Genomic DNA, 26,495 nt, shown 5'->3' on the forward strand with positions numbered 1-26,495 from the left:
ATATCAGCTGTTCTTCCTTCCGTATAAACAATGATATATCCTTAAAGTCTTTCGTTGTTCTTGGCAAAACTATAAATTGATAACACTTCATAAAATTTTAATGCATTTATTTTTAATGCATTTATTAGTCTTATTTTCATGAGATTCAGAAAGATAGCAAAAGTCTCAAAACAACAAAAGAAAAGGATTGATAAGAACACTGTCAGTAAAAAATTTTAAAACATAGAAACTATTTAAAATGTAAGACATTTCCATTTTCAGAATCCACTGACATATTTTCATGTGTATGTGCACATCTACACGTATTCACACTGATTTTGTAGTATCTTATTTACACTATATTTATGCTCCACATGAACTGCTTCAAGCTGAATGACATTTGTATTAATTGGCAAAAGTTTAACTTCCATATGGTACCAATTAACTACATTATTTCTAATAGGTCAATTGGTTTAGTTTAAGATGTTATTTTATTTTGGAATAAAAAATTATATCTTTTATAGTTTTGATAAAACTGAGAGGAATAGGACTGGGAGGATAATATGCAAATTACTATGAAACCACCTGTTAATCTGCTTGATGCTATGGGATCAGTTCTTAACACCACATGAGAAAACTCATAATGATATGACATAACATGTGGTCTAATTTATTACAAGTACTATTTTTCATTTTTCATTCCTTAGAAATTTCACAGTATGTACCCAATGTCACCCTTTTCCCATGACTTCCATGCTCACCCTCACCCTTCAGTGTCCTCTGAACAGAAATATTAAAAAAGAAATACTAGAAATAAGATAAAGTTCTAAGAAAATCATAAAACAGTAATAAAATTTAAAAAAATAAATAAAAGGTCCCAATGAAGAGCAGAAGGAGGGAGAAGATGAGCAAGGAAGTCAGGACCACGAGGGGTGCACCCACCCACTGAGACAGTGGGGCTGATCTATTGGGAGCTCACCAAGGCCAGCTGGACTGTGACTGAAAAAGCATGGGTAAAACCGGACTCTTTGAACATGGCGGACAATGAGGGCTGATGAGAAGCCAAAGACAATGGCACGGGGTTTTGATCCTACTACATGTTCTGGCTTTGTGGGAGCCTAGCCAGTATGGATGTTCACCTTCCTAGACCTGGATGGAGGGGGGGGGGGACCTTGGACTTTCCACAGGGCAGGGAACCCTGACTGCTCTTCAGACTGGAGAGGGAGGGGGAGAGAAGTGGGGGAAGGAGGAGAAGAGTAGGAGGAGGGGGAGGGAAATGGGAGTCTGGGAGGAGGCGGGATTTCTTTTTTTTTTCTTTCAATTAAAATAAATAAATAAGCCGGGCGGTGGTGTCGCACGCCTTTAATCCCTGCATTCGGGAGGCAGAGGCAGGCGGATCTCTGTGAGTCGAGACCAGCCTGGTCTACAAGAGCTAGTTCCAGGACAGGCTCCAAAACCACAGAGAAACCCTGTCTCGAAAAACCAAAAAAATAAATAAATAAATAAATAAGAATATTAATTTTTATTAAAAAAACAAACTAACAAAAGCAAACAAACCAAACAATAAAAACAAACCACTTTAGTTCTTTGCCTTTATCTCCTCATTCCTCTCAGTGACACTGGGGGGTGTGTATCAATCATTGCATTCCTTTGTCCAAACAGCTTTCCTTGAAAGCTTTTCATTATGTAATATGCTGTAGTTCAGGTTCAAAGCTTGTGACCCGGGCCACACCATCAACCCAGGACTCCCACGGAAACTCCATGCTGTTTCTCTGAGTCATGAAGAGCATGTGGACATGGTTCTGCAGAATACCCATCTCTTTAGGTAGTCCAGCAGGACAAAGATGAGGTAGAATTTAGGGTGTGCCAGCTCAAAGCTTTGGATGTGTGCCTGGATAGCTGCTGAGCTGCTCAGTCTGATACAATAAATATATGTGTATGTCTATTTGTTGATTTGTGAATGCCAGTGCAATACCAACAGAGACCTGAAGAGGTCTTTAGATCCCCTAAAACTGAGTTCCAAGAGCCTGTGTGCTCCTTGACATAGGTGTGAGAAACTGAATGTGGGTCTTCTGGAAGAAATATGAGTTTTAACAACTGCAACATACCACTAAACACACCAAATTAAAGCTTTTAAAATTCCTTTCAAACTGTCTTCATTAATTCTTAATGACTTTAATATATTTTGATTTATTTATTATTGCCGTCATCTGATTTGCTTCAGATCTATATTTAACTATTGGCATAATGTCATTGCCAAGAATCGGGTATTCTTACAGCATTTGAGTAATTTAGTACTACTATCAAAACACATTTTTTTTGCTTGTTTTTAATGGCAATCCATTTGGTGAGCATTTTAAGGGGCAAAGGGAAACTTTGAAAATGTGTGATTCTTCAAAATGAGAGATATATTTACAAATACATATACCAATGTATGAACTTATAAAAAAGAAACTATCAATAATTCCAAAAATTGAATGGAAAAAATAATAAAACCAGAATTTTAAAAATGTATTTCTCCGAAGGAGACATAAAGATAATCAACAACTATATGGGGAAAAAAACCTACCAACTGTAAGTAAGAGGCTAATGCAAATTACAGGAAATTAACCCACGTTCTAGTATGAAGAAAGAGTTCTTACCAAAGCGAGGAAAGACAAAAGGTGCTGATGGGGAAGTAGAGACAATGGAGGCTTACGTGTGATTGGTGGGAATGCTAATTAGTATTGCCATTACAGAAAGAAGGATAGAGTCTACTCTGCTACATGGATGTAACCAAAGATCTTTATATTAAGTGAAATGAACACAGGCCTAGAAAGCAAGTACCATGTGCTCTCATAGGTAAGGAAGATTTGATCTCAAAGAACTTGAATATAGAATGGTCTGTACCAGGTAATATAGACAAAATGAGGACAAGAAATTAATGACCGATCAATAGGCATTATATTACATATATCATTGCAGTAAGAAAATATGATTTTGCAAATTTGTTTAGCTATAGAAAGCACATGTACAATAGTACTCAAAAGGTACAAGTCATGTTTCCATTGTTGCATTATGAAGAACTCAGATGTATTACCAAAATATCAAATAATTTATATACTAGTATATAAGATATTCTACAACTAATAAATAGGTATTATATAATATATATAAAATGGAAGATGTACATAATATTAAAAATTATATTTATAATTCAATAGATACATGGATACATTTTTTTCTTATTTAAATTCCATGTATTTGTTACAAAATAATGATATTAAGATCAAGAATATTTTAAGGAGTTTTTAGTTTATATACTGTTTCTTATTTTTTGGATGGGTGTCATTCTTTACAACTCTGTACTATAGTCTGAAACAAAACATATTTACAGAATTTAAATCATTCCTTCTGAAGATTATATTTATTGAAATGTAATTTTTGTTCACTTTTAATTATATATTTAAACAAATGGAAATTTACATATGTACACATAAGGTTTTAAAATGTGAAATCTAAAATAGACAAAATGAGCTTGATATTTTGTAATTTAACTATTTCAAGTATAATTTTAACTTCATAAAATATCAATTTCAGAGATTCACATACAGATTACTGTGAAAATTAACAGTATCAACTGCAGAATTACAAGTTGAATAAAAAATCATAATTCCATATCATACAAATTTGTAATGAAGCATAAAACATAATGAGACTACAATATACCAGTCCTGAAAAGCAATGGGATTTTCATTAACATTTAGAAAGTACAATAGGATTAATAATTTGGAAAAAGCAGGCCATTATATTGTAAATTTGCAGACATTAGTGTGTCTTAACAAATGCCACAGACAGCTGTTCAATGAAAGGCAACTTACATTCTTGTGTCAGTGTAAATCATAGTACATTAAAATATGTTATGATATTCATAACAGTATCTATTGAATGAATTGTTACAGGATCATGCTAATATGCTAATGGACAGTACAATGAAAGAGAAACTTTACCAACAGCACTTGTGGAAACATATTCTTCAGTAGGTATTGGAAGGAACAATCTGCTACTATGAATACAAAGCTATAAAGCTGTCAAAGGAGAGTTCATAGTAATATTTTAATTAGGCCTGAGCAGAGTAAAATAAATATTACTGCTGTCAGGATAGTGCATTGAGCTTAGAAGTGCAAGAGTTTCCTTGGCATAATATGAAAAACAAAATTACCATTTTCAACTGAATACATACACACATATTCCTATGTATTTATTTATTTAATCTATAGGTATTTACGGTTATTGACATTAATCCCTCAGCATGTAGACTCAGAATATGACTGAAAAGACAGCCACAAATTTCTTCCTGTCTGACAACCCAGTACCAGGATAAGAGCATATAAACAACAGGATCACTGAAGCACGATTAATAAAAACGCAGAGAGAGAAATTGGCGTTCAACCTAAACTTCAGAAAAGCAAAATAGCCATCCAGTGGCTCTTACCTCAAAGTCACTCTGAAAGTCAATCCTGTCTCCAGGAATCTCAAAATGAGACTGTTTCCGAGAGCTGTTTATTTCCATTTGATATTCCTTCCTAGGGCTGGAATTAAAGGTATGCACAGCCCCATTTCTATGGCAAACTAATGTGGCAACTGGATTAAAGGTGTGTGCCACCACTACCTGGTGTGTAAAGCTGACCAGTGGAGCTGTTTTACTCGTTGATCTTCAGGCAACCTTTATTTTTTAAAATACAATTGAAATGCCACTACAGACTACCATTTTTAATTTTATTATTTTAAACTTGGGTCTAGCATTCTAAATCTAAGGTGAGTACCCGACCAACAAATCTATTCCTTACACTCTGTGAATCTTTTATTTTTTAAGATAAATCAAATGTTTTCCATCTTGTTCTCTCTGTCTTACTATTGCTGTTTTGCTCAAAAAGTATGTTGACTTTCACAAACAACAAAACACGTTGGCCAGTTACTGTCAGAATGTACATGTTAGTAATAACTATTTTAACATCAGAATTATTGATATTGAATTTCTCTTTTGAATCCAGATGGTTAACACTAAGCTAATTTATACCAGCAAATTAATTCATTTTAGGGTTAATATACTAATTTTTTTAGTTAGAAAAATATATCAAAATCAATTTGACTAAAATTTTTTTTAATGAATGGTATTCATGTAACATTGTGTGAATGGTTTTTATGTGTTCATATGCTTCTTCTCCAAGACATTCGGGCCTTTTATTAAAATGTGGATTTCATTGATTGTGTTGCTATATTCCCAGAGTTAAATTTGGAAATGATTGAAACATTTCAATGGATAGTCTGATTGTTCCTTGGCCTCATTTTCCATCTGTAAAAACAAATTCTGTAGTAGTGGCATCTATTTTTAACTGTTTATCATTAAATAAATTGACCTCCTATTTTATTCCATGTTTTTTAATATCAATGATTCATAATTTGGCTTTATTCCTATTTCTTCGTTGATGCCATCATATAGACTCAAGTGAAAAATTCACTAAAATATGGTTGAAATATAAGTTAACATTTATAGGGGTTTATATATTAAGTACCAAAAGATTGACAAAGGAAAAAAAAACTGAGATATAAGAATAGAAAAAAAATAATGTTTTCCTTGGGAAATGAGGCTAAATTTACATATAGCAAACTATCAATATTCAACATAATAAACTGAATTATGCTACATGCATCTGAAGAATTCTAAGTAAAAACATTTCATCTCTTGGGCACAACCAGATCAGCAAAACTGAAAATACTTTGACGCATACTTACCTCAATGGATAAGAAAAAAAAAAATAAGTTATCTAAGTTACTTCACTATGGAAAACATTCTATTTTTTTCTTTTGATTCACTCTAAAATCAGACACATTAACCTTGAATTACTCATTCCTCTATGCTAAAAAATACTCTTAAAATTATGCCAGATGAACATCCAAACTGGCTGGGCTCCCACAAAGCCATCACATTACGTAGGATCAAACCCCCGTGCCATTGTCCTTTGCGTCTCATCAGCCCTCATTGTTCGCCATGTTCAGAGAGTCCAGTTATATCCCATGCTTTTTCAGTCACAGTCCAGCTGGTCTTGGTGAGCTCTCAATAGTTCAGCTCCACTGTCTCAGTGGGTGCCACAGGGCAGAAAACCCTGACTGCTCTTTGGACTGGAGAGGGAGGGGGAAAGGAGTGGGGGGAGGGGGGAGAACGGTGGGAGAAGGGGGCATAGGGTGGGAGGAGGGGGAGGGAAATGGGAGGCTGGGAAGAGGTGGAAACTTGTTTTTTTTTTCTCCTTTTCTCAATAAAAAAAATATGCCAGATGTAAACAAAATTCATTGAGCTCCACAGTGTATCAGATATATGTTTTGAATATTTACTTGATTTGATTTATTATCCCCAGTAACTTTAAGTAGGTACTATCAACATTCTATATATTCCAAGGGTGTTGTGTAACTGCTGGGATCATAGAGTCAGTAATTGCATGGTTGAGAATTACACTTTAAAAGGAAAAGTGAACACTTTGTAAGGTGAATCTCTGAAGGAGAATTAGAGGCATTTTGGAACAATACTGAGTTAACTGGGCAAAAAATGGGGAAGGATGAGCCATCATTATCCCTTCATTAAAGTAGGTCTATGGGACCTTGGCCAAAGTCAGCATAATGATGCAGTAATAAAGAAAAGCTGCCTTGACCTTTTCCTTTGTGCCATTTCTATGAAAGTTATATTTTTTTTTCTGTGAAGGTCAATTTAGAATCAGGTTTTGTTAAACAAAGAATTCTCTCTGTGTCTCTATATCTCTTTGTAAAAATTAAGTTCTATTTAGAATTAGTTAATAAGTACTTCCTGAGGTAAATTTATTTCCTTGTTACTTAAAGGAGTAAGAGAAAGTGATATAATTTAAGAAGTGAACAATACTCTACTAGGAAATCTTTATACCTCAAATGAAAGGAAATTAAAATATGTTGTTGAAAAGACACAATTTTGAAAATGACAGAGTTGGGTTTTTCATTATTTTATATTTGAGTACATGTACAATTATCATCATTGATAAATTATAATAGTAAATATTTCAATAATATTAAAATGATAGGCATACTCCAATACAAATATATCTATCAATTGAATTATGTATTTAGTCTTATAGAGTTGAAGAAAACCTCATAATTATTGGCAGTTATGTCAATATACAGCTTTCATTCACATTATTAAGAATAACCATAGGAATAATGATATCAAAATTATTCCTTCCCATGAGCAATATGACACTGAAATTGCAAGCACACTGAATTTTTTCTATATCTCCTGAAAACCTAAATATCATTGGTCTGCTATCATTTGATTTTAGACAAGTCATTTTTCATGTTTGAGTCTTATATTATTGTTACATAAAATTCAATAAAATATTTTAAGCATTAGTGCAATATAAAGTTGTTAATTATACCTATTACTGGAAATATTTAGTTTATTAAGTTTATTAATTGATCATTCAACTCTACAAAATTCTCCATAAATACTTGATGAGAATATAATGCATGAAGTCCATTCTGAGTCTCTGTTAGATTCCTCTAAATTAGTGCCAATCATGTCTGACACTGTTTGGACATAAAGTGAGTATCTGTTAGTTATATTACTTAAATGAGGTAATTCAAAAGATTTAACTTTTTATCTAATACCAAATGATCATTCCATCAAATGTCAGTCAATGTTATGATTTTATCTAAGTACAAACATTGATTTGGCTTGCTCACAAGAGACATCACATTACTTTTCATCTTACATTTGAAGTGAGGAATTTTGAGATCTATGAGTGGACTATAAACTGCCATTTTCCACTACTTTATAAAAATTTCCTGAATTTAGAAGGAAAGCCAACTTTTATAGTACATAGATATCAAAGAGAAAGAAGTCATGTAACTAAGCTGGAGACAGATGCTGGAACTTTATCTGGTAAGCCACTGACACATGGCAATACACAGATTAATAGAAATGGGTTAAATTAATATATAAGAAGCAGCTAATAAGAAGCTAGAGCTAATGGGCCAGACAATGATTTAAATTAATATAGTTTTATGTGATTAGTTAGGCTCTGTGCAGCCAGGACAAACAAGTGGCCTCCCCGAAACAATTAATATTACTATAATTATTTGTTTATTGATATATCTGTCAATTTATAGAGTTTTAAGTAGAGTTTGATGGTTGACATAGTTTGTCAGTTTTTATTATATGAATGGCTAATCATTTTTATCTAACAATAGGTTTTCACCACCTAAGTTTAAAATATTTTATTTTTTGTGATTGTAGCATAATTATGTGATTTCCAACTTCTGTTTTTTCACTCTAAACCACCTCTTATACTCCCTCCTTTCTTTCCTCAAACTCAAGGCCTCTTTTTTATTATATTTTTTATTCTAACATACACATATATGTACGTGTATACAACCTGGTTTGCAGCTATAATGAAACCTGAGTATATAATCTCAATTGATATTGGATACCCATCACCGTTTCTCCCACTCTCAGCATTACTTGTAGTTCTCTAGGAAGGTTTAAAGCCATTGTGGTTTCCTCAGTCCATTAATAGCGCTTCTATTATTGTTGTCCTGGTCAGCTCATGTTTGGTTGTTTGTGATGGTTGGACTTTATTGGTATTGCTTATTCACAAAAACATAATATCAGAGCAAATACTTTGTATGAATTTAAAATTTAGAATCTAGAATCATAACACGCATTAAAAGTGGTTTATATTTCTTGCAATCAAGTTTAATTTGTTAATGCTAACAAAGCTACCCGCAATTTAGAGAATACAGCACATCATGCATTTTGGGGTAGTATCCCAGAGCTTTGTCAACTACATTAAAAATAAAATTATTTTCTAAGACTAGTCTATTTGTTTCCACAACTGAGGTGGGTAATGACACCTTAAAACTCTAATACAGACCATGTTAATTTTTATTTCCAAATCCTAAAGTTTCCTAATAACAAAACAAAAGCCACAAATGGGGGAAACAAAATGTTTTATTTAAATAAAGTAAATTGCAGGAAAGTATAGGATGAGTTGAAATATAGGAGTTATTTTGACAAAATTTATTTCTACAAGACATCGAATGTATGATACCCTGATAATAGCTACTCCTTTTTTTCTCGTGCACAGGTGCATGTTTCATGAGAGTTCTTAAACATCTATTTAAGAGTCAAGTGAAGAATTCTGCTCCCCATGAATCTGTTTTTTTTTTAATGGGGAGTGGGATACCAAGCTTCAATAGTTATGCAAAAGTGACATATTCTTAAAAGGTAAGTCAAACACCAAATATGTGAGACTAGTTGTCCAGTGAGTTTGTACAACCCTTTTGATTGAACACAGACTCCAATTCACTACTTCATGAATTGATGACAGTACTGATGAACATTAGTTGAATGCTGTAGACATTCATCTGTAAATTTCAGATAAGCAGTGCTGATCCAAGGCAAATCATATGTGAAGGAACACTGGGAAATTCTTATTTTGCTATTTTTATCATACAATTATGCTTTTAAAGTTCAAAAAATAAGAATACTGAAAATAGAACACTTAGAGTACTGACCAAGTGTTCCAGAGAATTTTATAATGACCTGGCAGTCTTTTGTGGAACACTAATGGGAATACCAGTGCATGTTCTAAAGCATCTATATATTTTAAACACAGGTTTTAAAAGTATAGCTTTCTGTGCCAGGAAAATATTCATGATTAATTATAACTCTGAATATCTTCTTGAGTATTCTCACTACTACAGAAAATTACAAGATCACACTGATTACACTATCAGCAAGCACTATACATGACTTATGACACACTGGTCCTCTTCATAATGTATTGCTGTTATGTTTACAATTTAGTTCATTTAGACATTTTGTTATTTGACTTTTCTTGAATAGATTGTTATTAGTTCCAAATATAGCAGATTCTTTCTTTTATTTTTGAAAATATACTCCTCTCATTAAATGCACACCAACTACAGTTTCCCCTTCCTCTACTCCTCCAAGCCCCAAATCAACTTTCCTCACTCCCAGCCTATTCACGCTCCATTCCCTCTTAAGCAAAGAGCAGGCCTACAAGAGAAAATAGCTGAAAATGACAAAAAAAAAAAAGACACAATAAGAAAAGGCGAAACCCCACATGTCAAGGTTGAATAAAGCAACCCAATAGGAGTTAGAGTCCGAGGACCAGGAAGAACAGTCAGAGATGCAACTGTTAGGAGTTTTACAAAAATACTAATTTAACATCCATAACCTGTACACAGAGGACCTGATGCAAACTCTTGCCTCTTTAGTCAGTGTTAGCCCATAAGAACCCAGCCTAGTTCATTAGTTGAACCATGTTCTTCTACTCAAAGAAACAAAGTCACCCAAACCAAACTTATTGAACTTTGAATTTGTGGAGCTTAATTATAAGAATATCAGTGTAGCACCAAAATGCCCATTGTTACAGGTATGATAAATCATGAAAGATGCAGTCTGCAAATTCTCATTGCAGTTTATAGGCAGCAAGATTGATATGACTGAATCCTCCCAGCTGTTGTTATGTATAAAATGACCTTGGTGAATGGCATCTGCATCATGAACTTCCTGAAGTTCAGGAACTTCCTGAAGTTTGTGAATTTCTTTTATTTCCTAAGTATTTTAACCCCTGCCCCCAGATTGAAATGTTTCAGTTGGGAGTAAATAGCTACACAGAAATCTTCTTTCTCAAATAGAGTACAGCTGTACTCTTCAGAGTGCTCTGCTGGTCTGATTACAATTTATAGACACACTTAAGTCATTATGAAAATTTAAAAGAGCCTTCTAAATTGTTAAGTAATTTATATTAGTCATTAACTGGATATTTAAAATTATAGCATATGACTTTAGCAAATGAATATTTAGCTCAATTATTTCGTTAAGATATGTCTCAAATTGTTAAATGGCATTGCATGCTTTTGCCACACGTACATTATATGTGTGCGACTGTTTATTTTCTTTTGCCTACTGACAAGTCAGAAATTTCAAAATGAAGAAACATAAAATTATGTTGTTTCACTGTTATAATATTGATTCAGCCAACACTAACAAGAAAAGACTATAAAGTTGTTCCATTTAATTTGAACAGCAAAAAAATACTGCACTTCCATTTAAGAATAATTAACTTTTAATTATAAATTATAATGAAGTAATTAAGTAAGGTCAATTTTAATATTTCACTACTAGTTTTAAGAAATTTCTCTTTGTAACTAATTTGTAATCTCAATTTCTTTTGATGTTCCTTAAGTACAAAGTTCAGAAACAAAATCGATATGCAGTTTGATATGAACTCTTAGATTTTCTCAAACAAGTAACACATAAATAAATTTTCATCTTGGTAATTACTTTATTCTTCCCTATAATATTTATTAGTGTTTAATAAAAGTACAAGGGCATATGATATTATAGTAAGCCTTGCTTTCTAAAATATTAATAATCTTAAAGCATAAGTAGCAAAAACTAAATACATACGCTTACTTTTTCTCTAGTGTGATATTCATCCCTCTCTCTTTCTCAGTGTCTGCCTCTTTGTTTGTGTGTGTGTGTGTGTGTGTGTGTGTGTAGAGGCTTGTGTCATGTTTTCTTTTTAGTTTCATATTTGAAATCAATTAGTTTGCTTTTTGACACAGATTTTTGATGCATATGTTCATATAGTTAAAGAACCAGAATTATTTCCCATCAAAAATATGTCAAACCATATGGCAGATATAAAGGTATGGATATTTCTTGTATAGTGGCTGTTTCCTGAATTTTATAACCAATATCCAAATAGCAATTAAATATTCCACTTACAATAATATAAATCACCATAAACAGACTTCTTGTTTCTTATATTAACATTCTCTTTTGAAACGTTCAATTTCCACATGAAAGACATACTTTACAGACTTTTTTTTTAACACAGATAAAAACCTGCACTCATATTCCTGTAAATAAACTCCAAACTATTCTGTCATTAGCAAGATTTGGTTGGAATTTTTGTCACTAATACAGTATATGCTAGTTTATGGATCATTTTTTTATTATTAATTTTTGTAATATGTGTATGACTGTTTTGACTAGATTTATTGTAGTGTAATATACATGTGATTTGTTCCCACCAAGGCAAATAGAACACTGAATCCCATGGACTAGAGTTACTGAGAGCTGTGGATCTTCATGTGGTGTCTATAAAGCTAACCTAGATCCTCTAGAAGAGTAGCATATGCTCTTAATACCTAAACCATCTCTCTAGACATTAGCAGTCATTTTTATTTTCTTAAAGTATAATATACAAAACAATATTAAATTGTTTTTTAAAATATTTACAGGTTTATATTTTTTATCAATGTGGATAACAAAGAATCTCAAGTTCTAATTAGTTGAGAGTTTCATAAATGTTTTGATCACATTCAGCCCTCCTTTTCCTACTTTTTCCAAATTTACCCCCTTTCCTAACCACACAATCTCCAGTCTCTTCTCTTTCATTAGGTTTCCTAGCACTGGGAAGAATGTGTGCACATTCAGCTTCCACACATTTATTACATTTATAGCTGAGGAAATATCCCAGGGGTAAATTCTTGCTGCAGCAGTGTAAGGACCTGAGTTTGGGTGTGCAGAACAACATAAAACCAGCACAGTGGTAAATCTCTGATGCTTGGTGTGCCCTGTTCACAGTGAGGGCAGAGACAAGACACTCCAGAAGCTTCTGCATCTGCTAGTAGGGTATATGCGGAGATGAATAGCAAATGGATGAAACTAGAAAAAAAAAAAAACCCTCAGTGGGGTAATCCAGACTCAGAAAGACAAACACAGTATGTACTCACTTATAAATGATATTAGATGTAAAGCAAAGGATAACCAGAGTAAAATACACAGCTCTAGAAAAGCTAGGTAACAAGGAAGACCCTAAGAAGCATACGTGGATTGTCTTGGGCTAGGAAATTAAATGAGATCTCCTGAGTTAACTGGGTGTAGTGGAGGCAATAAAGGGGAGGGGAAGAAGATGATAACATGAGGGACTGGGATGGTTGAGTAGGGCAGCGATGGAGTGTGAGAACAATGAAAGAGAGATCTTAATAGAGAGAACTACTATAGGACTAGCAAGAAACCTGCTGCAAGGGAAATTCCCAGGAATCCACAAGGATGACCTCTGCCAGGACTCCTAGCAATAGTGCAGAAGGTGTCAGAACTGGCCTTCCCCTGTTATCAGATTGGTGAATACTCCAACCATCATCATAGATCCTTCATCCAACAACTGATGGAACCAGATGTAGAGGTTCAAAAACAAGCACCATGCTGTGCTCCGGGTATCCAACTGAAGTGAGGAAGGATGGAATAGATGAGCAAGGGAGGTCAAGATCATGATGGAGAAATCTACAGAGACAGCGAACCAAGCTCATGGAAAATCATGAACTATAGACTGAAAGCAGTGGATAATCCAACTAGGCCCTCTATAAGTGGGAGAAAGTAATGAAGCTTGGATATCTGAGGGGCCCGTGACAGTAGGACCAGGATTTATCCCTTGTGTATTAACTAGTTTGTTGGAGCCTTTTTCCAATGGTACAATGCTATGCTCAGCCTTAATGCAGCAAAGAGGGACTTGGTCCTCCCTCAATTTAATATGCAGGACTTTGTTGACTCACCATTGGAGCTGTACCCATTTGGAGGAGTGGAAGGAAGGTGGGCTGGGGGAAGAGTTAAAGGAAAGCAGGATGAGGGATAGGAGGAAGATCTGTGGTTGGAATATAAAAGAAATTAAAAAATATAATAAATAAAAAAGATTCTTTCTAGTAAAAGGCGAAAGATTTATACGATCTGAAGAGAAACCAGTCTTTCTAAAACAAAGTAGAAGGAGAAATGACCATAATTCATACACAGCAACCATGACAGACTCCCAAACCTCTAGTTGTGCTTACTGATAAATGTTTTAATTTTCTATCAAAATTATCTGCAAATAGTAGAAAAAGTAGCTATTTCTTGAAATGGACAAACTACAGCTAAAATGTAATAGAAAAAAGAGATAATCAAGAAATGACAGGCAAAGTGACTTAGGATAAAATCTCTAGTAATAGATGATATAGGATCATAAAGAGAAAAGAACATAAATAGTCAAAAGTAATCTCTTACACAATGTCCATATTATATTAAATGTGCACTTCAACAAATAATGAGTTAATTGTGGTAATTGTGTAAGACAGATGTCCAGGAAATGATATAAGAACTTCAGTAATAGATCCATGTGTGTATGGTAAGTTGATATGGTACAAACACAAACAAGAAACTCACTGTAGAGATGAAACCCATCATTACCCTTGTATTACAACATCAGCCAGAAACTGAATTTTTTCTTTCTTGTACAATTTTTAACTGACCCCTCCAGAATATTCAGTGTTTTCGAGCCTGTTTGTTTTTCCATTTTAGGTTCTACTGCCCTAGTTCTAATAACATCCATTTCAGAACTGAGAAATTCTAACACTGTGGCTATTCACAAGTTACACAAAACACAACAAACAAATGCAACAAATCAGCCTATTAAAATGGAACTATCTCCAAAAAGTACAACTGGAATAAAATAATACAGAAAAATCAAGGCTTATAACTGTCACTCTAGGACTGGGGAAATGGATCACGAATAATGGCAAAGGAACTTAATGTCATAAAACCTGAGTTGAATCCCCATGACTCACAGAGTAAAAGAGAATCCATCTGTAAAATTATCTTCTGATTTTCTCACAGGTGCCATGGCAGGTTCAGACCCACATAAACAAACAATACATACAGGGGATTTTTTTTAAAAAGTAAATAAATATCACCTGGATATAAGTAAGAAAAAAAGGGACATATTTTTAAATACTATATATTATAGTCATTAGGATTTTATTTATTTATTTGCAGTTTTTTTTATGAGATCCCAGCAGTGAGCGGGGAACCAGACAGAGATCCCATTCCAAACCCAGATGCTGTCTTAAACTGACAGTGACTTAAAAGAAAACCTAGTGTTCTTCAGTGGAGTCTGAGTATTTTAGAGTATATTAGCCACATTGAAGGGCATGGCCCCAACTCCCATTTCTATTAGAATGTCTGCACACACACACACACACACACACACACACACACACACACACACAACTGAAAGGTATTTTTGTATGAGTTTCTTTCTCTGTAGGTATGCATTTCTCCTGTTTTTCTTATTAAATATTATTTATTTATTTTTTGGATTTTTTCGAGACAGGGTTTCTCTGTAGTTTTTGGTGCCTGTCCTGGAACTAGCTCTTGTAGACCAGGCTGGCCTCGAACTCACAGAGATCCGCCTGCCTCTGCCTCCCGAGTGCTGGGATTAAAGGCGTGTGCCACCACCGCCCAGCTCCTTATTAAATATTTAAATGATTTCTAGTGCTTTATAAAACAGAATATTTAATGTGACAGCAGAGAGTGGGTGGCTGTGCTGCTTCCAGGAGCACGCTCTCCCACAGGCTGCATGAACCTGCGCGTGAACACCTCTACTCAGTAGCAGCATTTATGTTCAAAATAATACTCCGGGAAAATACAAGAAAGATATAAAATCTTCACAACATTCCAGGAAATGATTCTGCAGATATATGCCAATTAATTTAAGCACTGCATTTGCAGTCTCTGGGAGGTTTTAAAGGAGATATTAGCATGAAGAACTACAACAGCCAGGATTAATCACCAATTAACTCGTGTGACTGACCAGTGAGTGTACAGACTGGAAATGTCAAGTATTTTGCCAACAGTCCAGGATTCAATAGAAAGCTTCTAAATGGCAATGCCCTTAAAGTTACTGTGTAAGAAAAATTTTCTGTGGCCGGGGGTTGAAATTGTGTAACACCTTCTACAATAGGTTCAAATAAGCTGCAAGCTAAAATATATGCTGATAAAAGCTATTGTACATTGTCCTCTAAAACTGAAGTAAAATGTGAATTGTTACTAAAGGAAGAAAAAGGAAATTTGTAATTTATCCAAGATACAGCCATAGCAGAAAAGAAATTTGAAATAAGTATCTAAATATTTCTTAAAGTAGCTAATATTTACTCTCATGCTAACTTTTGGCAATATTTCAAATATTTTGTTTGTCCCAACTAGAAGTTCACCAAACAGCCATCTAGTATATGGAGACTTGGGATGTTACTTAATATTAGAAAATATACAGGTTGTTTCTCTCACAAATAATTATCCAGCTCAAAAACCTACAATACTCACAAGGAAAAATTCAATGCCACATTAACAAATATTCTAATATCGTGTGCCATGTTCAAGTCTAAAATGTATTCTAATATCAATATGCTGCTGAAGATCATTTGAACAATGTGATATAATTTATCTTGAAATTTAGTTCATCTGCATATATAGAGATCATGTTCATATTGCTATTAAATATGTCATGTTGTGAAAGAGTTATAAAGACAAATATCATCAAACAATACACATATACATATCAGCATAATTGAGAATAAAATAAGATTTTATGTAATTGTGCTACCAATTGCTTTTCTGTTCCTATAAGAAAATGTTATGGCTGGGTGGTGGTGGCACACGCCTTTAATCCCAGCACTCGGGAGGCAGAGGCAGGAAGATCTCTTTGAGTTGCAGACCAGCCTGGTCTACAAGAGCTAGTTCCAGGACAGGCTCCAAAACCACAGAGAAATCCTGTCTCAAAAAAAAAAAGGAAGAAAAAGAAAAGAAAATGTTATGACCAAGAGAAATTTAGAAGATAAAAAAAAAAGTATAACTTTAGCTTGTGGTTACAGAGGTAATACCACGAACACACTGAACAAAAGTATAAAGCCTGATAGTCAGTACACAGAGAGGTCACATGACATCAGCACTCAGGAAGTTGAGAACAGGGAGTGCATTCATATCATTAAGCATTAAGGCCTGTACCCAGTGTCATATTTGATTCATCAAAGTTCTGTTCCCTAAAGATATTACATATTCAGAAACACCATTACCACCACTTGTAGGCCAAGCTTGTAATGAATGAATTTATGGGAATTATTTCTCATTCAAAGCACTACAAATAATGGCAACAATATTAAACATTTTATTAGAGACAAAACAAATGACTTGATAGTATTTATTCTCAGAATGCAATTCTTTTCTGAGCAGTTAATGCAGAATCTTGGAAGCAAGTATATTTTACACATATGGATATCTTACTCATGTAGAGCAATCAAAATAAATGGGTTAATAAGTGATTACTAACTCACTTCTGTGACAAGGAGAGAGATCAAGAACATGGGGATACAAGGAAAGGAGTGGAAACTGGAAAATGTTTGTTCTGATTATTGCATAATAAATTTTTTAAATATTTTAATTATTTTTTATTATTATTGAAAAAGATTTCCACCTCTTCCCCACCTCCCATTTCCCTCCCCCTCCCCTCACTTCTTTCCCTCTCCCTCTCCAGTCCAATTAGAAGTCAGGGTTCCCTGCCCTGTGGGAAGTCCAAGGTCCTTCCCCCTCCATATAGGTCTAGGAAAGTGAGCATCCAAACAGGCTAGGCTCCCACAAAGCCAGTACATGCAGTAGGATCAAAACTCAGTACCATTGTCCTTGGCTTCTCATCAGCCCTCATTTTCCGCTATGTTCAGAGAGCATAATGAATTTTATAAACTCAAAATGAAATGAACTCTTATCATAAAAGATCCTATCATGCAATTATCGGATCTTGATCAAACTATATTGTCAAATACCAAAAGTAGTTTAAGATTTGGCAAGTTAAAAAAAGAGTAGATAAAAATAATAATTCTTATAACAATATAGATATGTTATTTAACATACAATTTTTTTAGCAATTAAAAAAACTGTATTATAGTTTGAGCCTAATAATGTTTTGATCAGAATTCTTATTTTTCAGTCAGCTTAAGGTCTGTACCTGAATTACTGTTTTAAATACCATTCCCTGCATTCACTGTCTGTTGCTCATGCCAACAACAAATCATACAAGTATAATGTTTAAAATTTCCCCTTGCAAATTTTTTGAGGCATTATAGTGATATCACCTTGGTAAGTCTGATGTTTCCCATTAATACATCATTGAGAGGATTGTATGCAAAACAAGGCTCATGAATTATTTTTCCTTTTACATCCCTTTAATAACAAAAAGTTCTCTGAAGTACTAAGCACACAATCAGAATCATAAACTCAGTAAAGAATTGTGTTTAACATATAAATGTTTTAATAATGTGCAATGTTAGAACTGAAACAACAAGGAGTGTTCCAGTAAAATTCCGGGTATAAATGGACAGAAAGCAGTATTTACTACATGTTCATGCAAAGTTCAGTCCCATTTCAAATGCCTTTTGAAAGGAGTTTCCCCAATTTGCATAGACTAGTCATAACTGTATGATTATCCAACCTCAGCAACCTCAGTAGCTTGAAGTTAAAGCTGTACCTTATTAAGCTTACAGTTTAGGAAGTCTATCACTTATAAAAATGTTCCATGCCTGAAAAGAACAGGAGAAACAAACCAAACTTCTGTTAATGAGATGTCAAACATGGAACTACATGTAGAGATAAAAGAGGAGGAAATTGTGATACATACTTGTCGAAGGAATGGAATTTAATTTTTAGAAAATGATTTTTCCGCTCATGATTACTCATTGTCATAACTGGCAGCAATGCATGATGGTAATCACAGACACTCCTCTAAGATCAACTCAGGATCAAAAATAAGGAAAGCATCTGACAAGAAATACAACCATTAACCACAATAAGAGGGCCCAGTTGGTCCTTTGCTAGTTACCTCATTGTCAGGCAGGTGTTGGTAGGTTCCCATTAGCTCAGGTCAACTGTTTCAGTGTGTATTCTCATCATGGCCTTGACCTCTTATCTCATATTCTCACTCTTCGACTAGACTTTGAGAGCTCAACCCAGTGTTCTGCTGTGTATCATTGCATCTGCTTTCATCAGTTGCTGGATGTAGCTTCTATGATGACATTTAAGACAGTCATCAATCCGTCTACAGGTCAAGGCTGGTTGAGAGACCCCCTCCACTATTGCTTAGAGTCTTAACTGGAGTACTTGCAGATTCTTGGGTATTAATCTAGTGCCAGGTTTCTTACTAACCCCATAATGGCTACTTTGATCAAGATATCTCTTTCCATGTTCTCTCTCTCTGTCTTTCCCCCATCTCAATTTTTCTGTTCCCTTATGTTTCCCTCTCCCTTCCCTTCTCTCCTTCTCTTCCCCTTCTGCCTTCCCTTCTTCTGCCACTCCCATGCTCCCAATTTTCTCAGGAGATCATGTCTACTTCCCCTTTCCAGGGAGATCTATCTATGTATGTTTATCTTAGGGCTGTCCTTGTTACTTAGCTTATCTGGGAGTCATGGCTCCTTATCCTTCATTTTACAGCTAGTAGTCACCTATGAGTGGGTACATGCCATCCTCATTTTTTCTGGGTTACCTCACTCAGGATTTTTTCCTAGTTCCAACTATTTGCATGCAAATTTTGAGATGTCATGGTTTTTTCTCCCACTGAGCAGTACTCTGTTGTGTAAAAGTACTTCATCTTCTTTACCCATTCTTCAGTTGAGTGGCATTTAGACTGTTTCCAGGTTCTAGCTATTACAAATATGCTGCTTTGAATATAACTGAACAAATATCCTCATAGTATGGTTGAGAATCCTTTGGGTATGTATATGCCCAAGTGTTGTATTTTGGGTCTTGAGGTAGATTGATTTCAAAATTTCTGAGACACCACCATACTGATTTCCAGAGTGGTTGTACAAGATTACATCAGCAATGGAGGAGTGTTTTTCTTATTTTTCATAAGCTATCATTGGTATTTGGGATCTTGGTCATTCTGACAAATATAAGATGGTATCTCAGAGTCATTTGGATTTGCATTTCCCCGATGGTTAAGGATGTTGAACATTTCAAGTGTCTTTTGACCATTTGAGATTCTTCTGTTGTGAATTCTCTGTTTAGGCCTGTACCCCATTTTTAAATTGTATGATCTGATATTTTGATGTCTATTTTCTTGAGTTCTTTATACATTTTTGACATCAGCTCTCTCTCTGGTGCAAAAGTCTACCAGACTTTCAAAGAAGAGTCAAAGCTATCACTCTTCAAACTATTATACAGATTAGGAACAAACCACATAAACAAACTATTATACAAAATAGGAACAAACCACACAAACTACATAGAGGCACAACAAAGAAAATTAAACCAGTTTCTACTATGAACATAGATTATTTTTTCTGTCTTGTTTCTACTAGTAATTTGTGTATATTATACCTTCCAGTTTAGTGTTTTTATGAAATTCCTTAGTTTGCAAATGTATGAGTCTGTGTGACTATACCCATCGCTTGGGCTCCTTTCCCTCTGTTTGCTTTCTTCTATTGTGATATGTGTAGTTTTTTTTCTTATTACAAGATACTTTATTTAATCATATGATTTTATAAACCTATTTGCTACTTCTGAGAGACAAAATAGTTGTAGGGATCTCAATATGAGTGGAGGTAGGAAATAACTGTGAGGATGATAGTGCATGTTATATCATCTTTGGTTGATGTCTCCAGGAGTTGTGCTCTTTTTTGCTTTTTGTCATGTTGTCTTATTCCAGCAATAGTAACGCTATAACAGGTGGACATAGACATTTTCATTTGAATATTTATTAGAAAGAAAATCCAAATGAGAGATAACATTAAATGATTATGCAAGTGCTCAGAAGTGAAAGAGTCAGAATAAAATGCTATATAAATATGAATGTCAGTATCTCTGAGATTCTGTGTGGGTTCTAGTTACAAAGTTTCTTGTGTTTGAATGTGTTAGTGTTTTTTATGTAGTGCAAGTGGGTGACAATTTTTAAAATATCCATAAGTCTAGGTGCAATTGAGAGTGCTGGAGAATGTTTGAAGCAGAGAGCAGATGGTTGCAGGGAGATAAGCAGGAGAAATCTCTCATGACTAAACCAGCATTGACATGAGATACTCTGCTGACTTGTATCTCAGTTTGGGAGAATAAAGCAAAGCTCCCCAGATAGAATTTGAGAAAAAGTTCTATAAAGTGATATGCGAAACTCAAAAATAGTAATAGATGAAAATAAATGTAACAGTAGAGAATATATAAATAGACTGAATTAATTTTTCTAATGTAAAAGGAGGTTAATTCCCTATAAACTGTACATATGTATCTACTCAATGCTCTTTTGGTTGTTCAAAGTTAATGTGCCCATAAACAGCAAGCAAAAAGTTTACATTGGTAGAAAAACAAATTTAAAAAAATCAAGAAAATGATTATTATAAGAGTTACCAGTTTCATGAAGTAAAAATTTAAACTCTGGTGTTACTGCAAGAATTCAATATTTCAAATATACATATTTTTATTCCTATTTTAGCACATGAACTGAAGTTAATGTATATGAACAGTAATCATTTCCTCAACAATTCTAACTTAAAGCACTTTTCTTTTCTACAGATTTATCAAACATGATCAACCTTATTTGATACCCTGTTATAATATTTTAATTAGAAAATTATTTTTTTTATTTTTGCTCTTAAAGTAAATTAACTTGCTAAGAACAATGATATTCAGTGAACATATCATTTATTCCATAGGGAGCTTTCCATCTTGTAGCAGACAAATAAAGGGTAAAAGTAAATTCATTATATATTAGTTATGTGTAACTCATCTAAAACTTACCATGAACTATAGTTTCTATAAAAGTTTAGGAGTAATAGCAGGAGTAATAGTGGTATCATAGTAGTAAAAACAGTGTAGTAGTAGTTAGTATTAGTAGAACAGTAGAGGAGTAGTAGTAGTTTGGTAGTAGTATAGAAGTAGTAAAGTGGTAGTAGAAGGAGTTTTTGCAGAGGTATAGAAAAAACAGATGTCATTCATGCAACACCATCTGTCTAGCATTCAACTCTACGCCCAGCTCCTACACTTGCCAATGAAATGGAATACATTTTTTTTTACAATACTAAACTTTTGAACCCTCTCATAACATGCTTATAAAATGTGAAAAATTCATGGGTAATACTTTGTCTCTATTCCATACTGCTTCAACTTTTAATTTATTTAATATTAAAGGAAATGAAGACATTTTCATAATCTTGAGAAACATTTAAAATGTTAAGTGCTCCCATATATCCAACGACTGTAATATTGCAGAGCACTTTCAGAAAACTTCATCACCGTCTCCAACTGTCAAGCCGGCTTCCTTTTGTGCAAACCCTCCAGAGAGCATAAACTAGGATATGGAGTACAGATCTGGCTTCGTTGTTAAGAGCATCTATTGCCTATGTAGATATACACATGTTAACTCAAACAGTATGAAACTCTAGTTACAGGGTGTTACAATTCATCTTGTGGTCTCAGCTGACACCAGACATACACGTTCAGACAACAATCATTAATACACAGGAAACATAAATATATGCATCTTTAAAAAAACTACCTACCCGACCCTATGTTACATTGCGTGTATTTGTACAATGTAAGTTATATAGTATTTCATCATTTGAAAGCACTTTAGTTTACGTATATCGATGTATGTGTGTGTCAGGGTAGGTGAATGCAGTTAGCTGTGATGGCCAGATGTATTGAAACATTTTTAGCAGCAGCTATTTCAAGCACCTGAAATGAAAGCTTAGAAAATGATTGAATTTTAAAATGTTGAGGCTAGCCGGGCGATGGTGGCACACGCCTTTAATCCCAGCACTCGGGATGCAGAGGCAGGCGGATCTCTGTGAGTTCGAGACCAGCCTGGTCTACAAGAGCTAGTTCCAGGACAAGCTCCAAAGCCACAGAGAAACCCTTTCTCGAAAAACCAAAAAAATAAATAAATAAATAAAATGTTGAGGCAAAAATATCTTTATTAGCTGTCAATGATGTTTATTTATATATATATAAAGATACCTGTATGTTTAGGGACAGAAAGTCTGAAAACTGGTAATATTTATCAATATGTCAATTGATATGCTACATGTTTATCATATGTAAATTTATTCTACTCCTTTTTATGAAACATATTGATTGCAATTTTATTATGCCTCCTTTTCCAACTTTTGTTATCAAATAGGAAAACTCCTAGCTTTATAATAAAATAATTGGTAGCCAAGAGATAAGAAACAATAAAGTAATGTCTTTGCTTTACTGAGACAATAGATTCTGGCCAGGTGGAACTAAGAAATTAGAAGAGCCAGCATCACTGAGGTGAAATCTCCTGTGAAGGATTTCTTCAGAATCTACACAGAGAAACTCTGTTCCAGAGGTAACTTGCACTGTCAGCTGAGCTTGGCAATGTAACCTAAGTGGTACTAGTTTCGTAGGCATGAAGGGGTCAAGAAAAGCAGCTGAGACAAACACTGTGAAAGGCCAGGATAAGCCACTGGAGGAGATGTAGCTTTGAAAGCATTGAAGCCCCAGAACTGAAGGGATTATGAATGTGGTAAGGTTTGGCACCTTGAAAAGAACCTAGAATAAGATATTAGTCAAGGTAGAGTCCAGTTGGCACAGGATACCCCAACATTTTAGAGGTCCCAGTAATATGAGATGACGACCAAGATTAGCAGCAGCAATGAAGTGAAGTCAGAGAGCATAGAAGACAGGCCATGTTTGCCACAGATAGCAGAGCCAATGAAACGACCAAAGCCCCTTGGAGGAGCACACATGACAATGAATGAATCCAAGACATAAGACATTGCATTATTTTCACAGTTTTAGTTTCATTCACTTTGATTTAATTGTAACTGACTCTTCCATTTTAAAATAATAAAGTATTTGATTAATTTTTATGCTTTATTCTACATGAACCCAGAGTTGAGAGACTTCAAACTTTTAAAGAGATTTTGGGGTTTTACACAGACTTTGGATTTTTTTAAAAAAGCTTGGGTATGTTAAGGAGACTTTTAAATTTTAAGTGTTTAAATTTTTAAAGACTGTGAGGACTTTAAATTTTGGAATATTTTACATTATGTTGTTCATACTGATGCAAAATTTTGGGGATAAATAGAAATGGAAAGGTCTTGTCATAATTGTGATGCATTTGTGAGACAAATTGGCAAGGGGTCAGCTGTACTTGCTAGTTTTATGGCAAAGAACAAATGTAGAGTCATTGGAGAGGAGGGAGCTTTAATTGAGAAAATACCACTATAATTCCGGCTATAAGCAGATGTAGAAGGGAATATTTTAATTAGTGTTTGCTGGGGGAGGTACCAGCCCACTGTGGTGACATCCCTTGGCAGGTGATCCTGGATTCTGTAAGAAAGCAAGTTGAACCAGTCATGGGCAGCAAGTCAGTAAGCATGGCTCTGCCGTGTACCACATATCTGTGTCTGTGCTCTGTGTGCTGGCACCCAGTAACCAAGCTTTGGGCAAGGGGCTGGAGGTTAAAATACACAGACACACACAGACAGAGAGACAGCGACATGGGTCATGCTTGAATTCCATAAGAATGCCCCCTTTATTGTGTTCAGGGGCAGATTATATAGAGATAGCCACGCCCCTGCCAAACCCACCAGAAACCACTCTCCTGCCATCAGGAACTCCTGAAGGTCTCTTGCTCAGAGCAGCTGTAGTCACTCAGATCAGGGAATTACAAGAAATTCAGGATCTGGGATTTCACTGCTCCCAACATGACTCTCTATTGCTTCTGTGCCAGCTCCTGCCTCCAGGTTACTGCACTGTTTGGAGTTTCTGTCTGGAACTCTTTCAATGTTAAACAATAAAGAGGAAGCATAATCTTGATAGAGGAAGGTCATTGGTTAATAAAGAAACTACCTTGGCCCATTTCATAGGCCAGCCCTTAGGTGGGTGGAGTAAACAGAACAGAATGCTGGGAGGTAGAGGAAGGGAGGTAAGATGCCTCAGACAGACGACATTTCCCCTCCTCTCTGGGGCAGATGCGATGAAGCTCCAACCCAGGATGGATGTAGGCTAGAATCTTCCCGGTAAGCGCACCTCGGTGCTACACACATTAATAGAAATGGGCCAGGCAGTGTTTATATGAATACAGTTTGTGTGTTGTTATTTTGTGGTATAAGTTAGCCAGGCGGCCTGGAGCAGGGAGGCAGGAATGCAGCCCGCAGCTCCTCCACTACATAAATGAAATAAGCCATTTTATCCCCAACTTGCTTTTTGTCATGATGTTTCATTATATCAACAGTACCCTAACTAGGACACATATTTAAAAGAAGTTGAATTTAAAGTGCTTTTTTAAAAAAAAAAATTAATGTCTACAGCATGATAATACTACTAGTTTCATATCTAACTTAAATTGCAGAACCATGAAGAAATCATGATTCAAAAAAACATAAATGTAATATTAAGATGGTAGATATTTATAAGCCAATGTTTACTTTATATTTCCAATAAGGTAAGGTTAAAGTGCTAATCATATATTTATAAACCAATGTTTACTTTATATTTTCAATAAGGTAAGGTTAAAGTGCTAATCATAATGTATCAGCATTTAGTCACTGACAAACTGAATACATCTAGCTACTTCTATTATTTTTTAGAGACTCCAAAATTTTGTTAGCATTTTTCTTTTTACTTTCTAAACTCTAAGTGACAGACATTTTATTTGTTATCCTGCAGGCACATTGAAGGAAGGTTGTATAAAAAATGTAAACCCATATGGTCAAGCCCACATGAATAACTATCCAAACTAACTCTCATTTATCATACATAATCCCTCATTTGTATTGTCTCCATGAGAAGATTAATTTTGGCTCATTATGTGAAATATATGACTATTAACTAATTTGTATTTTTCCTATTAAAAGGCAGTCACAACTCTTAAGTGTGACTTTCCACCTGTTGAAATAGCTCAACTACTGCAGAGCGGCAAGTCTTTCTAGACTTTCCACAGCATAACTTTCAACATCTGTCATTTTTTCTCCAAATTCCTGGTACAACTTCCATACTCCCTTTCTGCCTGTTTTGCAAACAATCTTATTTAAGTCTCATTTAAAATTAACTTTTGTTATATGATTTTATCTGATACACTTGTTAAAGTTATTTATTCTCACTCCATAATCATAGAAAATAAAAAATAGAATGTTTATTTTTATTCCTATTTTTTCAGCATTGCCATTGGGAAGATTTAAAAAGAACTTACAGAGTGAGGCTGCTCTTCACACTGCTCTGTCATAAAATAGGGGCAGTCAGGAGGATTAATGAGGTCCTCTAAGTTTTAAAGGAAACTCTATACCCAACTTCAAAGTTAACTAGACTAAGGCAGATGGGATCATTAAGAGTACAAACTATAGCAAATATTCAAGCCAATAGTCCTCAAAAATCATTTTAATGAAACATGAGAAGCAGCTCTTCTGATGGTAAATTATACATTTACCTCAAATCTAAATTTGTAACTGGATTGCTTTCTAAAATTTATTTTGTTTTTATTTATATGTATCTGTGTATTGTGAGGAGTTGGGTGCAGTGTGAGTATCTGAGTTCATGTGCCTGCAAATGGCAGAAAAATATGTCAGATCTCTGGAAGCTGGAGACAGAGACAGTTGTGAGACTCCAA

Source organism: Microtus oregoni, unplaced genomic scaffold, assembly GCF_018167655.1.
Source record: "Microtus oregoni isolate MIOR12 unplaced genomic scaffold, Mior012 000001F_ref0000356, whole genome shotgun sequence".
NCBI classification, from domain to species: Eukaryota; Metazoa; Chordata; class Mammalia; order Rodentia; family Cricetidae; genus Microtus; species Microtus oregoni.